Source organism: Triticum urartu, chromosome 4A, assembly GCF_056163025.1.
Source record: "Triticum urartu cultivar PI428250 chromosome 4A, HENAU_Tu73, whole genome shotgun sequence".
Classification (NCBI taxonomy): domain Eukaryota; kingdom Viridiplantae; phylum Streptophyta; class Magnoliopsida; order Poales; family Poaceae; genus Triticum; species Triticum urartu.
In genome coordinates this window covers 173293440-173308866 of record NC_141876.1, presented here as the reverse complement: position 1 = coordinate 173308866, position 15427 = coordinate 173293440, and positions in this window count along the sequence as shown.

The following is a 15427-nucleotide window of genomic DNA, read 5'->3' as shown; positions in this document are numbered from 1 at the left end:
AAACCGAATCAATGAGGGACTTCTACCTGTGTTATCCTGCAATTCTCACAAACACATTAGTCCCTCAACTAGGTTTGTCGTCAATACTCCAACCAACTAGGGGTGGCACTAGATGCACTTACAGAACCCTTAACGGAACTATTCTCCCTGGAAGATGTTTCTTACTATCCATGTAATATAACATAGCTAGTTAGGTACTTGTATGTTCAAGCACTAATGACCCCTACGCCTGGTTTCCACGCATACCCCGGTTTTTACATAACTGAGCGGGTATTCGGATACACTCTGGACTGTCGGGGCCGGAGGTCGAAGCGAAAAGGTCCGCCATGACAAATGATTTACAATCCGGCTAGGGACAATATATGTCACTTGAAGTACACAATCACTTAGACTGACTAAATTCTTCTTCTATACCATCCAACAGGCTGTCTAGCCTACAATCCTGTTGGGAATACTTTGTGGCTAGTTTCACCTGGTCATACACTAAACTGACGGGGATCTCTTTCCCATTGGACCCTACAGGTCCGACCTCGGCCATGTGGTTCGGGTCAGCCTTGGTATATCGCGTCTTCACCATGGCCTAGGATTCACTTGCACCTTGCCAGCAGGCTGATATCTTCCATAATCAGAAGCGCTGCCGCGCTCCCTTGAGCATCTCTACAAGCTCCCCCATGCCTCCTGGCAGGGAGGCGGATGGCCACAAGGCTTGGGCAATGCCCTGCATCACCTGCCGAGCTTGTTCGTGCAGCTGTGAGAACTCTGGCAGAAGATCGCCCGCAGATCCGGGCATCTCCTCTCCAGGACGACCTGTCAGCATACCTACAGACATAACTCTGTTAGTCGATTTCTTCGCCAAACTCTATAAAAAGTTCGTTCAAGCACTTACTAAAAATGCCGCGTCGAAGCCTCTTATTCAACTTTACGGACTCAGCTAGCTGGGCCCGAACGTCTTTCAGTTCAACGCCCAGCTGGGCATTGGCATCTTGGAGATCAATATTCTCCTGCCTAATCGACGTCAGCACGCGCTCGCCAGCCTCTAGCTGTCGTTGAGCATGTTGCTCATCCCCTCGCACGACCTCCGGATTCACTCCGGTGTCCCCTACAGAATCTATTGTTAGATTTGCATACATGCCGAATACTAACCGGTACATATCCTTCTTTTCGATAGAAGCAAGTGTTACCAGATGGGGCCTTCGTGGACTCCTTCATTGAGGCAACTACGACCCGCAGTTGGGCTTTGCACTCCTCCACCTCTTGAGACAACTGGGTATTCTCCATAAGAGCCTACACAAATAATGATCCTTAAATCAGTTGTGTCAACTGTTTCAAGTCTCAGGGGCTAGTGGTATATATAATTATAAAATTTCTTACCCGTATATCCTTTACATAATGGTCTGTGGCTCTGGCAAGACCATTTTGAGCAGCGCGTATGTACGCGTCTCCTGAGTTGACGGCATCGAACGCCTCTTCGGAGAAACCAGGGTCGCGGAGTACGGCCCGGTGGCGCCTGTGATTCATGGCACTCTCCACTTCGGAATTCGTAGCGGACAATCTATCTGCATCCTCTGTAGGAGGAACATCCAGTGTTGTCCCCACGTTAGCATCTACCCCTAAGTCCGACTCTAGGGTCCGGCTGGCGGAGGCATGGCCGGCAGGCTCTCTGGGCACGGTCCGGCGAGCATTTTTTCTGCCGGGAACCATGGATGTTATTATATTTTAAAAGATGACAAACCACAGAGCAGGGTTTTTTCATACCTCTGTGACGGCGTCTCAGTCCTGACCGCCTTCCTTTTAAGCCTATCCAGTTTCGGTGCCCCTTGCTGGTGAGTCACTGCGGGTTCGGCGTGGCATCCCAAGGGCCTTCCTTGTAGGACACCATATGTGTGTGATGGGTGTAGTGCAAAAAAGGATCAATATCATAAGTTGGGACTCCAGTTTTACTTACATGTGATGTAGGGAGCAGGCCCGGATAATCGGCTATGATAGCGACCAAGGCACCGTCGAAGCTCAACTGATAGAACATCATGTCGATGAGTTCTACGATTATGTCCGGATCTTCTTCGAGTCCGGGGTCGAGGGCCCGATCAGGGTCCTCTGGCTGTGGAGATGGGCTATGGACCTCCCTCGCAGCTTTTCGCAGTACCTGGTATGAAATAGGAAGGTAAATACTTATAATGAAGAATGCGGGAAGATCTGGAGTAAAAGGTAGCAGCTCACCCAGTTTGGGGGGTTGTACATGGAGAATCCATCCCGTGGCTTAATACGGATGAACTCCTCTTCCTCTCCTTTGTATAAATCGGACAGTACTTTTGCTAGAGCGGCGGCGGAGTCTGGACCTTTACTGCCGCAGCGGGTGGCATCGTCTTCTCCATTGAAGTGCCACATGGGTTTCCCCCGATACTGAAGTGGCTGCACCCCCCGCATTATACATATTGACATAACCTCGATTATTGTCAGTCTTGATTTGGCCAGCGTTTCTATCCTGCCCATGAGGTAAAGGACCTCTCTGTTATCTTCCTCCTGGGGGCACCAAGGATGCCAGTTGCGGTGTTTCTTCAGAGGGGCATTATTGAACTCAGGAAGGCCCATCCGAATAGGGTCTGGTAGGGGAACGTCGTCTATATAAAGCCACTCCAAAGGCCAGTCTTCGGATGTCTTCTTTGGGGCACCGGACAGGTATCCGGTCCCGGCGATGCGCCATATTTCGGCTCCGCCCACTTGATATATTGACTCCTTCTGTGTTCGGGGTACGAGGCAGAATAGCCATTTCCATAGCTCGAAATGAGCTTTGCAGCCCAGAAACAGCTCGCAAAATGCGACGTAGCCAGCGATGTGCAATATGGAGGCGGGAGTAAAGTTATGCAGCTGGAGGCTGTTGAACTCTAGGAGCCCGCGGAGGAACGGATGGATTCGAAATCCGAGTCCCCTCAATAAGGGACAAGGCATACCCGCTCCCCCATGGACGGGTTGGGGAAGCTCTTTGCTTGCTCCCTGCTGTTATAAGTGGCTAGTCCAGCTCGGACAGGGACCATATACGCAGGAGGAAGAAACCCCTGGGTCTGTAACTCTACTAATTGGCTGTGAGGGACGAAACACTTCTCCCAATTGCCTGGCTTAGTGCTACGGGAGTGAGAGGAGGAGCTGCGATGGCGGCCATGATAGGATGGGCTTTTCCGGGCGCGCTCCGATGGATACTCGCTGTGGGAGGATGGTGTGATCTGATCTGAGGATCCCCAACTCTTTAAATAGGCGATTTACTCACAGGGTCAGGGTGGAAAATGTAAAAATGCCCCGACTTCTCACATTCGCTCGATACTGGAATATAGCCATTATTAAAGCACAGAAGCTGAGGAGTGAAACATTTATGGGAAGTCGAACACTACTCAACAGGTATTCGGAATTTGGAGAATAACCCGCCTTGCAATGCCGAAGACAATCGGCGCGCCGGACTCATCGTCATTGACACCTGGTTCGGGGGCTACTGAGGGAGTCCTGGATTAGGGGGTCCTCGGACAATCGGACTATATACTTTGGCCGGACTGTTGGACTATGAAGATACAAGATTGAAGACTTCATCCCGTGTCCGGGTAGGACTCTCCTTTGCGTGGAAGGCAAGCTTGGCAGTTCGGATATGTAGATCTCCTCCCTTGTAACCGACTTTGTGTATCCCTAGCCCCCTCCGGTGTCTATATAAAACGGAGGGTTTAGTCTGTAGGACAACAAAAATCATAATCATAGGCTAGCTTCTAGGGTTTAGCCTCTACGATCTCGTGGTAGATCAACTCTTGTAATACTCATATCATCAAGATCAATCAAGCAAGACGTAGGGTATTACCTCCATCGAGAGGGCCCGAACCTAGGTAAACATTGTGTCCCCCGTCTCCTGTTACCATCCGCCTTAGACGCACAGTTCGGGACCCCCTACCCGAGATTCGCCGGTTTTGACACCGACACCATCTCGCTCACTGTCTCAACCATCTCCTGATGCGGGTGATGTAGCTCACGGAGCGCCTCCTCCACCTCCAAGGCAGGACGCCATCATCGAGCCAAGGCGGGAAGCTCCATGGCATGATCTGCAGCGCCAGGCGCCCGCGCGCGATGAGGCGAGCTGCTAGGTGGTGCAGCGGACACAAGAAAATGCGTGTGCGCTCCCAGCACCGCCACGCCAAGACCGAGCGCCGCCTACAGCGGCGGCGCACGGGCGTCAAGACCAGGCTCCACCTCCACGGTAGGCCCTCGCGACCACTGCTGGATTCCGCGCGTTCACTCCAGAGCTGCGCATCATCGTCTGGCTAGGGAAGTTCAAGCCCGTCCTGCCGCCACGCTACGACGGCACTCCCGACCCTGACGAGTTCCTGCAGCTCTATGAGTTGAGCATTGAGGCAGCCAATGGCGACGATAAGGTTATGGTGAACCGGTTCCGCATGGCCCTCAAGGATGGCATGCGCTCATGGCTCCTGAACCTCCCCGCTGGATCCGTCTCCTGCTAGGACGAATGCGAGAGCGCTTCATCACCAACTTCCAGGGCACTCGTGACCGCCTACCGGCCGCGGGTGACCTGCGCTGCATCAAGCAGCAACCATGAGAGACCTTACAAAAGTATATCCGGCGCTTCAATAGCGTTCGCCTCAAGATCCCCAAGGTGTCAGATGAGGCCATCATCTCGGCGTTCACTGATGGCGTCCGCAACGTCAAGATGAGGGAGGAGCTCACCATACACGAGGACCTATGAACTGCTCTGGAGATGTTTAACATGGCGACCAAGTGTACAAGAGCTGACGAGGGACGCCTCTCCCTTCTTGAGCTCCCAGAAGTTGACCCAGAAGACAAGAAGACGAAGGCCAAGGACGTGAAGCGCAAGGGACCAGCCATACTCGTGGCTGAACCAGAGATGAAGCGCGACTGTGATCACCTGGAGTCATCAAAGGGTAGCCCCCCATTCCGCATCTTCCACAACATGCACAGCCACAACACCAACGACTGTCAGGAGCTCAGGGCCATCCGTGACGGGCACCTCAGTCGACACCCCGAGCGCAACAATCGAGGCCACGGCCACGGAGGAGGCTGAGGTGGAAGACGCTGGGACGGCCGTGACCCTCATCAGGAGTGGCGACCAGCCTCGCGAGGACCGCTGGCGGGGTCAGCCTCGCGAGGGTGCCTGGAGAGATCAGCCTCTCGAGGACCGCTCTTAGGGAAACGATGGCCTTCCCCCACTGTCGCCACCACCAAGGAGGAACAACGACAATCACCAGGACGAGAGGCAGGGGGCTTCCAGGAGCCTCGTGTCGTCGCTTGCATCCTTGGCGGCGCTCAGGCCCCAGCCTCACATCGCATCTTCAAGCAGTTCACGCGTGACATGAACGCAGCCCTCCCCAAGCTCGAGGCAACATGTCTGCTCAGGTGATCCAAGTGCATCATCACTTTCATCTCTTCCGAGCAGCTCAAGTGCGCGGCAACTGCCAGCGCTCACCCAATGCTCTGCTCGCCTACCATCAGCAACGTGCTCGTCACCAAGACACTCATCGATGGCGGTGTGGGGCTCAATGTCCTCTCCATCGAGACGTTCAACAGCCTCCAGATGCCCTACGATCAGCTGCAGCCAACCAAGCCTTTCTCAGGAATGACCGACGGCTCCACCACCCCAATAGGGCAGATCCGCCTCCCTGTCACATTCCGTACCGAGCTCATTGACTTTGACGTCGCTCACATTCGCCTTCCGTATAATGCCATCCTTGGTGACCCAGCCCTGGCCAAGTTCATGGTGGTCACCCACCATGGATACAATGTCCTCAAGATGCCAGGCAGCCGCGACATCATCATGGTCACCTGCGAGGAGAAGGACGCAGTGTGCTCTCTCGAGCACGCCTACCAGGCCGCGGCTGTCGAAGACACAGACAACAAGGGTACTGCCAACCCTCCTAAGGCAGTCCCCAAGAAGAAGAAGAAGCAGCTTCTCCGCCAAGGACCTCAGGAGAGTGGGGCATCCGGAGATGCCGCCACAACCTCCGCGCCCACTGACAGGGCGCCTTCTCCTCTCGCACAGGAAGGCACGCCTAGCACCCCCTCAGGCTAGGCTCGGGGGCTCTCTCCTGGAGGCCCTCTGACCTGGCCAACGTCACGAGTGTTGGCATTCTAGGAATGGGGGTATCCAGACTTGCCTGCCTGTGGCCCATGGCGTGGCTCTATCGGCGGCCCGGTACAGCCCAGCTTCAACATCGACAACTCAAGACCCTCGCGAGGGGCCAAGCCTCATGAGGCGGACGACACCAAGACCTCCCTGGGGTGCGGCTTCCCCAGGCTGGCTCCCGAGGAGTAGAGATATCAATGCAAGGTGCACCTCGCGAGGTTTGGATGACGTGAGCCATGACGACCAAGGCTAGGCGGGCACCAGCAGGCACAGTGTGCGAGTTTCCACTTTGGTGCTAAGGAGGCAAGCGCAGGCAAGGAGTCCCGAGGAATCAGCTAAAGGTTTCCATTCCAGTGCAACAAGACCAAGACCGCCAGGATGGAAAGATGGAGGTCATCGCGGAGCCCACCACGGCGTCACGATCGGGAGCTTTTGCAGGCAAAGACTACTTTTGTTAGGATAGCATGTACTAGTTGTCTCGCTTAAAATTTTGCCGTTGTGGGATCCCTTCCCGCCTTACATTTGGGAAGAGGACTAAGGCCACTATAAATAGGACTTAGCCACCACCATAGGAACGGACGGATGGACAGATCATTTGAGATCATCCTCTCACCCACCATCTCATCGAGCACAAGAACACCTCTCCTCCTAAGGCTGTTCTCCACTGTCGTAGTTCATCCTTAGCCCTCGAGGCCAATCCACCACAAAGCAGGAGTAGGGTTTTACACTGCGATGTGGCCCAGACCTGGCTAAACTGATCTGTCTCTTGTTCATTCGGTTCGTCGAGCTAGGCCATTGGATCGGTGAGCAGGTAGATTGGGGAGGACGATTTCTTTGCACACACCCAAGTGTTCAAACTTCTCAAGGGTATTCGGAACCCCGAATCCGACATTTGGCGCGCCTGGTAGGGGTGCGTCAGAGCCTCTCTTCCGCCAACCGATTCGCCACCGCTCTACCGCTTCCATGGCTGACGCCCGTCGAGCCCGTGCTGAGCGTCGGGCCGTCCGCGCCACTCGCGTCGCCCATACGGCGCCTACTGGCGGGCCTCCCCATCGTTCCCCGTCGCCCGCTGCCAACGCCACTGCCATCCCGACGGGGCACGAGCAGCAAGCTTCGTCACTGCACCCCTTTGTGCGGCGTGAGGGGTGCACCGCCACCCCGTTGCTGACCCCGGCCGGTTCGTCGTCTCATGCTTGTCCCGGCCCAGAAAACGCACATGCCACATTGCCCATGGCACAGGCCCCATCGACAACCTCTACGAGGCTGGACCGCATCGCTGAGCTCGTCAGCGCCGCCAGGGGCTCTCCTGCATCGTCTCTCCCACTGCCTCGCCAGCCGCCTGCTGTGGGTGACGTAGCCCATGGAGCACCTCCTTAGCCTCCCAGTCAAGATGCCATCATCGAGCCAAGGCGCGAGGCCCCAAGGCGTGACCGACCGTGCAGGGCTCCTGCGTAGCAATAAGAAAGCTGCCAGGTGGTCCAGCGGCCACAAGCAGAGGCGTGTGCGCTCCCAGCACCGCCACGTCAGGACCGCGCGCCACATGCCGTGGTGTAGGCGAGCCCCAAGATAAAGCTGCACACCCACGACGAGCGCCCGTGACCACAGCGGGCTACCATGCCTTCACTCCAGAGTTACGCAGCCTCGTCTGGTCGGGGAAGTTCAAGCCCGACCTGCGTCCACGCTATGACGACACCTCCTTCGGGCGTTCGAGCTACATGACATGGGCTGGACTGATGGGCCGTGAATATACAAGACAAAAGACTTCCTTTCGTGTCCGGATGGGACTCCCCGTTGCGTGGAAGGTAAGCTTGGCGTTCGGATATGAAGATTCCTTCCACTATAAACCGACTCGGTACAACCCTAGACCCCTCCTTGTCTATATAAACTGGAGGGTTTAGTCCATAGAGGCAATCACAGTCATACATGCTAGACGTCTAGGGTTTAGCCATTACGATCTCATGGTAGATCAACTCTTGTAATCATCATATTCATCAAGATCAATCAAGCAGGAAGTAGGGTATTACCTCTATCAAGAGGGCCCGAACCTGGGTAAACATTGTGTCCCCGTCTCCTGTTACCATCAACCTTAGACGCACAGTTCGGGACCCCCTACCCGAGATCCGCCGGTTTTGACACCGACATTGGTGCTTTCATTGAGAGTTTCGTTGTGTTGTCATCAATAGGTTCGATGGCTCCATTAGTCATCTACAACAATGCCGCCCTGGGGGAGGTTTTTCTCCTCGGCCAGATCTTCGTATTCGGCGGCTTCGCACTGCGGGCCGACTCGCTTGGCCATTTGGAGTAGATCAACAGCTACGCCCCAGGTCACCATATTAGTTTTGGAAATCTGGACTATGTCGCTGATATCCGAGGAGACTTGATCTTCCAAGGGTTCATGACCCCAACCTCCACCCCGGCCTTAGATCCGGAGCGCATAGCCAGGTCCGAAGATGGGATTCTTGAGCCCGCCGGACTATCTGCAATCACTAAGACCTGTACGGGAGAGCTGGAGGAAGCAGTGTCGCTGGCAACCATCATGATGCCGGACTCTTCTCCGGACACTGGCTCCGAACCCTCGGAGTCAGCATCGTGTGAGCTCCGCCAAGGAGTCTCCTTCCCGCCGTACTCCACAGACTCTCTTCTCCCTGGCCAAACCTCACATTTAAGCGAGGCTCTGGACTTGATGCAATCCCTCGTCATTACAGAGGAGCAACGTCTGAACTACGCCCAGCCCAGACTAGGGGCAGAGAGCGGGGAATTTTACGTCCCACCCACCACCCACTTCATAGCCGAAGTCGAGGACTTAACTGACATGCTCGATTACGGCTCCGAAGACATCGACGGTATGGAAGACGATGTCGGTGAAGAGCAGGCCCAAAACCCGCCGTTTACGGGACGATGGATGACCACCTCTTCGTATGATGTGTACATGGTGGATACACCCAAAGAGGGTAACAGCGATAACGATAAAGATCCAGTCGAGGATAAACCTCCTGTGATACAGCCAAAGCGCCGACGTCAGCAGCGCCGCTCTAAATCACGCCATGGAAAAGAAAGCGATACCGGCACGAGGGAAAAATACTCCAGACGACACCGAAGACCAAGAAGACCCCGTCGAGCCAACCTCCGCACAGGACGATCGGGAAGATGGGCAAGCTAGCCCTGATGAACAGGCCATAAATGAAGACTCGGAGGACAGCAATTATCTTCCACTCTCTGAGGATGAGGTGAGCCTCGGCGACGAAGACTTTATCGTGCATAAGGAACCCCTCGAGCAGGAGCGCTTTAGGCGCTGGCTAATAGCCACTGCAAGGAGCCTGAAAAAGAAGTAGCAGCATCTTCAAGATGATCAAGACCTACTCAACGACTGGTGGACTAAGGTCCTGACAGCCGAGGAATACGACCTCGAGCGCCCAACCAAAAGTTACCCGAAGCATAAACTACTACCTCAATTCAACGACGAGGCACTTGAGCCCGTACCATCAGCTCATAATGCGGCTGACCGACCACCACGTGGTCGGGATAAAACGGCAACTCAAGCCGAACACCAGTCCATACTACCTCACCGTAAAGGTAGAGACACAATAGCTCAGGGACATACATATGACCTGCGGCAGGACCTGGAAAATAGAGCAGGTTAGACCAGATCAATCTATGGATCACAGGGGCGTGCCCCGACGTGCAATGACGGCTATCTAGCTGGATGTGACAAGCATAACCACGTCCGGGCTAAGAACCACAGACAGACTCCATCCAAGCTACGTCGCGACTTGGCCCGATATAGAGGCGCCACACACCCCCTCTGCTTCACTGATGAAGTAATGGAGCACGAATTCCCAGAAGGGTTTAAACCCATGAATATCGAATCATACGATGGAACAACATATCCCACGGTATGGATTGAGGACTTTCTTCTCCATATTCATATGGCCCGCGACGATGATCTTCATGCCATCAAATACCTCCCGCTAAAACACAAGGGACCGGCTCAGTACTGGTTAAACAGCCTGCCAGAAAACTCCATTGGCAGCTGGGAGGACTTGGAAGATGCCTTTCGCGACACCTTCCAAGGTACATACGTCCGACCTCCGGATGCCGATGACTTAAGTCACATAGTTTAATAGCCCGGAGAGTCAGCCAGGAAATTCTAGACTAGGTTCCTAACTAAAAAGAACCAGATAGTCGATTGTCCGGATGTCGAAGCCCTAGCGGCCATTAAGCATAGAATCCGCGGCGAGTGGCTCGCCCGACACCTCGGCCAAGAAAAACCGAAGTCCATGGCAGCCCTCACGGCACTTATGACCCGCTTTTGCACGGGCGAAGATAGCTGGCTAGCCCATAGCAATAATAACGCAGGAGAACCTGGTACCTCCGAAGTAACGGCAAGCCCCGGTGCAACAGACATAAGCGTCGAAGCAACGATGACAATACCGATGACATGACGGTCAAGGCCGGATTCAGTGGCTCCAAGTCAGGCCAGCGGAAGAAGCCATTCAAAAGAAACAATCCAGGCTCATCCAGCTTGGACCGCATACTCGATCGTCCATGTCAGATCTATGGCACCCCCGATAAACTAGCCAATCATACCAACAGAAGTTGTTGGGTCTTTAAACAGGCCGGTAAGTTTAATACCGAGAACAAGGAGAAGGGGTTGCAAAGTGAGGACGATGACGAGGAGCCCCGTCCTCCGAAAATAGGGGGACAGAAGAAGTTCCCTCCCAGGTTAAAATGGTGAGCATGATATACGTTACCCATATCCCCAAGAGGGAGCGCAAACATGCGCTCAGGGACGTCTACGCGATAGAGCCAGTCATCGAAAAATTCAACCCATGGTCGTCCTGCCCGATCACCTTCGATCGCAGGGATCATCCGACCAGTATCCGGCATGACAGTTCAGCCGCACTGGCCTCGACCCAATCATTGATGGATTCCACCTCACGCGAGTCCTCATGGACGGTGGCAGTAGCCTCATCCTGCTCTATCAGGATACAGTCCGCAAGATGGGCATCGATCCATCAAGGATCAAGCCCACAAAAACTACCTTTGAAGGAGAAATACCAGGTGTAGAGGCCCGCTGCACGGGCTCAATCACATTGGAAGTCGTCTTCGGATCACCGGACAACTTCCAAAGAGAAGACTTGATCTTCGATATTGTCCCCTTCCGGAGTGGCTATCATGCACTGCTCGGACGAACTGCATTTGCTCGATTCAATGCGGTGCCACACTATGCTTATCTCAAACTCAAGATGCCACAGTTCGATACACGCCCCTCTGGGCCGATACTGGTTTCATTTTCTGATGCAGGAAAGGAAAAAGCTAAACAAAGTGGTGTTTCAGCAATCCGCGGAGGCAGGCCCTTGGCAACGCCCCGAGCCTAGCCAGACCCCTCCTCGCGCTTCACGGAGGCGCGGCGACGAGATTACCCGCTGCCTCCTTCGAAGTAGGCGTGGCGGCTGGTCGTAGCCACCGCTGCTGGAGTTGTCACCGGAGGAAGTGCCGCCGTAGCTGGAAGAGACGCGGTCGCCGCCGAGGGCAGGCTCGCCCTCATCCTCTTCGCGACCGTCGCCAAGGACAAGCACCTCCTCACCGTCGTTCGTCTCGAGGCAGCACCCGGCGCGGCGACCATCTTCCCCGAACACCCTGACATAGACGGTTGACCCACCGTCATACCTGAAGTGGAGCGCGCATCGCCTGCCCAGGCCGCGCGCACGGGCGAGCATCTGCCAGCCACGGGCCAGGGCTATGTTGCCCGCGGCGGAAGTCTTGACCGTGACCCATGAGGCCTTGCGACAGCAACCATCCGCCTGCAACCAGAGCCCGCCTGGACCACAGTTCATCGACAAAGAAGCGCGGAAGGTGGAGCCAGTTGGCGGCTGGGTTCTCCGACCAGAAAATGAATTCCGGTGACACCTCTGCTGAATGGAAGCGTGGGTGGGGACGCCGCCCCACCGTCGTGCGCCTCCTCTCGTCAGCTGGACCGCCATGGTTGGGACGGTCCCCTCCATGTGCTGCGGCGCCGCCTTGACGGTGGGCCACGGTGGGGGTCACAGCGTGCTTGCACGGACGGCCGCGACCACGCTTGGGCGCTGGGGAACCGGGGCCCTCGCGAGGGGCTTTCCCCTTCTCGGCAGCAGAGAACTTCCTTCGTGGCGACATCGGAGGCGCTGCACGCAATGAAGCAAAGAAGAAGCGAGCAAGCGAGGAAGAGATGGGCAACGGGGGCTCCGCCCCCCTCTCCCCATTTATAGCAAGAGAAGGCCAACCGGCGTCTCCCACGATCGCAGGTAATGATGGTTTCCCTTGCATGTCGCGGGGACTTGTAAAGTCGTGCAGTCGTCGAGGCAGCGTGGGGAAGCGGAGACACCCACGTCCAATCAACCGCCACGCGTCAACCGAGGCCGCAGGCTTTTGGGGGCCCGTGGTGCTCAGGTGGTCCCAATGCACCATCACCTTTAGCTCGTACGACCGGCTCAAGTGTGCGGCAACTGCCGGTGCCCTCCCGATGCTCTGCTCATCCATCATCAGCAACGTCCTCGTCACCAAAACCCTCATTGATGGCGGTGCGGGGCTCAATGTTCTGTCCATCGAAACATTTGACCAACTCTAGGTGCCCTATGACCAGCTACAGCCCACCAAACCCTTCTCAAGAGTAACCGTTGGCTCCACCACCTCGATAGGGCAGAACTGCCTCCCTGTCACATTCGGCCAGCGCGACAACTACCGCACAGAGTTCATCGACTTTGATGTCACCCACATCCATCTTCCATACAACGCCATACTTGGGTACCCGGCCTTGGCCAAGTTCATGGCAGTGACTCATCATGGTTACAATGTCCTCAAGATGCCAGGGAGCCGCAACGTCATCTCGGTCGCTTGCAAGGAGAAGGACGTTGTATGCTCCCTTGAGTGTGCCTACCAGGCTACGGCTATCGAGAACACCAACGACGAAGGCGCCATCTACCCACCAGGAACCTCAGCGGAGTGGGGCGTCCGGCGGCACTACCTCAGGACCAGCGCCGATGGATGGGGCGCCTCCCTCCCTCGCATACGAAGGCACGCCCGGCGCCCCCTTAGGCTGGGCTCGGGGGCTCTCTTTTGGAGGGCCTCTGACTTAGCCAATGTCACGAGGGAGGCACTCGGGCACCACGTGGAGGCGTGCTTCAGTGCGCGTTTCCACCAGGAGGGCACAAGGCATGGGATGCCGAGTGCTCAGGAGTTCATCACCAAGGCAACCGAGGAGCTTCAGGAGGCAGGAGCCATGCGTGGCGACCGACGCTCGCCACCAGGCGTAGCTCCCTGCCCTGGCGAGGACAGCGAGCTGCGTATCTACATCAATATCCCAGGACTCAACAGGGTCGCCTCTCAGCGGCTCTACTGGCCATCCCGTGTCAGCCGGTGCGAGCCCCCCCCCCTCACAGCTACATTCGCATGCCCTTGGGCTTGCTGAACACGGCTGCTGCATCTCAGCGCTACATGCAGAGCATCATGGCGGCTCAGGAGGCCAGGCACTAGGCAGTCCTGGCGGAGATGGCGACGGTTCTTCACGAGCCCCCTAAGCCTCCAGAGGCCCCCCCCCAAGGTTCAGGACCCAGGTGGCTCATGAGGAGCGACTTCTTCAGCACGCGTCTTCAACTACTTCAACATCTCTTCAGCAATGGTGCCAGGTGTCATTTTCCGATTTATTCAGTTGGGGCGCCCCTCGGGACGCACTATCCCCAGGTCGCGTAGGTCTGTCCCTGCGACATGTATCGTTCTTGCATCTTCTACTTGTTCTGCTGGGAGCGCCCCTCAGGCTGCATCATCCCCAGGCCAGGTGGGTCTGTCCCTGTGGCATGTATCATTGGCATCTATCAGAATTAGATCTACCCTTTTTATCAGCCGCCTTATGATTATCATCGCCTGTCCGATACTTCATTGCCATGAACATCGTACGCCCTTGCAAACCCACCCACGTCTGCCTCATGATTAAGGACAGGCATGGCGTCTGTGCCCAGGTCCGTCCCTGCAGCGCCACTAAATCCAGGAGGCTGAGCACTGGCTCGCGGGCCAGCTCCCGTGCACGTCAACTCCCATGGCCCTTGGTGCTTTGTTCTCGCGTGAGCTAATCACGGGCGGATGAGCTAGGGCACACGGCCCAGTGCCTCGTCACCACGGGAGCTGTGCGCCGGTTGTCTTTCTTCAGGACTTTCACATGAGAAGATTGGCCACGGCGTCTGTGCTCGGGTCCATCCCTGCAGCGTCGACAAACCAATGACTGAGCTCCGTCTGGCAGGCCAGCGCCATTCATGTCACCTCATGGGGTCGTTGGTGTTTGGCCTTCTCATGTGATAACCTCAGGAGATTCATTCGGTGCAGGTCACCTAACCATCTCGCAGGATCATCACAAGTGTTCTAAATCAAATTCAGACGCAACCCGCCTTGAGGTAATGCCTCATGAGTCCCCCGCTGGCTCAAGAGTGCCCATACACACCTCCTCTAGCCCTACCATGCAAGCCACGTTTCAGGGCGGGGATGTACACACCCCGGAGGCTCCACTCAGAGGGATCCCCTTCCCACGCACCAATGGAAGCAGCATGCTCCGCGCTGGCAGTCGACACGGTCCAGGAGCGACTATGCCCGTGCAAGTGCGGAAGAGCCATGCTCCGCGCTGGTGATAAAAAACATCAGGGAGCCGCCAGGCTTGGTGTTTAGCCTCACCGCAACGCTTTCCCTTCAGGAGAGTCGCGCGAGGGTCTAGGCATGAGGGCTACGCTCAGGTCAAGCGTCGCGTACGCCGCACTACCGGGTCCCTCGGACCTAGTCTTCGCGTGCCCCTCCCGAGCAGGACCTTGTCGAGGAAAGGTATGAAGGTTTGTTCGTACCTCAAGGGGGACTCCAGAGCATCAGGACTCAGGAGCTTAACTGGTCACGTAGCCCCTCACCCCTTAGGCTCGTCTTCGTGATCCGGACGACCCAACGGCGGCTGAGGAACGCGTAGGGCCGGGCCGGGCCGACGCAGAACTCTAGGACCTACTCTTGCATCTCCTTCCCTAGGGTTGTTCGCACGTCAAGGGGGACTCCTTAGCATCGTGAGTCGGGAGCCTAACTGGTCATCTAGCCCCTCACCCCTTGGTCTCGTCCTGGCGATCTGGACGACCCAACGGCGGCTGAGGTACGCGAGGGGCCGGGCCCTGCCGACGCAGAACATTAAAGCAAACAGGGAGGAAATCACAAAACCCTAGCAAATTATTACAAAACATATTGTCTCTTAAAGCTGCAAAGCATATAAGTTTTTACACCTCCACGAGGCACGATACATGT